Source organism: Micromys minutus (assembly GCF_963924665.1).
Source record: "Micromys minutus genome assembly, chromosome: 1".
Lineage (NCBI taxonomy): Eukaryota > Metazoa > Chordata > Mammalia > Rodentia > Muridae > Micromys > Micromys minutus.
In genome coordinates this window covers 255,751,513-255,752,312 of record NC_137969.1, presented here as the reverse complement: position 1 = coordinate 255,752,312, position 800 = coordinate 255,751,513, and the positions used below count along the sequence as shown (strand labels likewise).

Below are 800 nucleotides of genomic sequence, written 5' to 3'. Positions count from 1 at the left end.
AGAAAGGTGAACTGGTTAAATCAAAATAAAACGTTGAAGGTTGTTATCATAGACACATGATGCAAAATCTAATAATGCTGCTCTTGCAACCGAACTCATCTGTTTCATTACGGAATTCTGTAATAACTGCACCCCTAGAGCTTTCACCCAGGAGATGGTGCTATAGCGCGAAGATATGCAAATTGGTACCCACTCCCTTCTCTTAAAAACCTGTCCATACTCTAGCTCTAGCAGAGGGGCCTCATCCTGATTTCCTCAGCCTCCAGTTTCCAGATTCAGTTGAGAGACCTGAACATGGAGCGTTCACCATGAAGATGTGGCTGAACTGGATCTTCTTTGTAACACTTTTAAATGGTAATTTATAATGAACAAGAGATGCTGAGTGACTGAGTGTGTGTAAAAATTAAGGACCTTGGATCTGTATGACATTTTCGTGAGCAGCATTCTCTACTATTGCAGGTATCCAGTGTGAGGTGAAGCTGGTGGAATCTGGAGGAGGCTTGATACAGCCAGGAGGTTCTCTGCGACTCTCCTGTGCAACTTCTGGATTCACCTTCACTGATTTCTACATGAGCTGGTTTCGCCAGCCTCATGGGAAGGGACTTGAGTGGTTGGGTTATGTGAGAAACAAAGCTAATGGTTACACAGCAGAATACAGTCCATCTGTGAAGGGTCGGTTCACCATCTCCAGAGATAATTCCCAAAACATCCTCTACCTTGACATGAACACCCTGAGAGCTGAGGACACGGCCACTTATTACTGTGAAAGACATGAATACAGTGAGGAGACTTCAGTGTGA

General features: G+C 44.1%; 1 gene segment (V, D, J or C); it reads left to right on the top strand.

Moving 5' to 3' along the window:
• The first annotated feature begins 308 nt into the window (after window positions 1-308).
• Window positions 309-800, top strand: LOC308418236 (immunoglobulin heavy variable 3-72-like). The segment is given in 2 exons: window positions 309-354; window positions 460-800.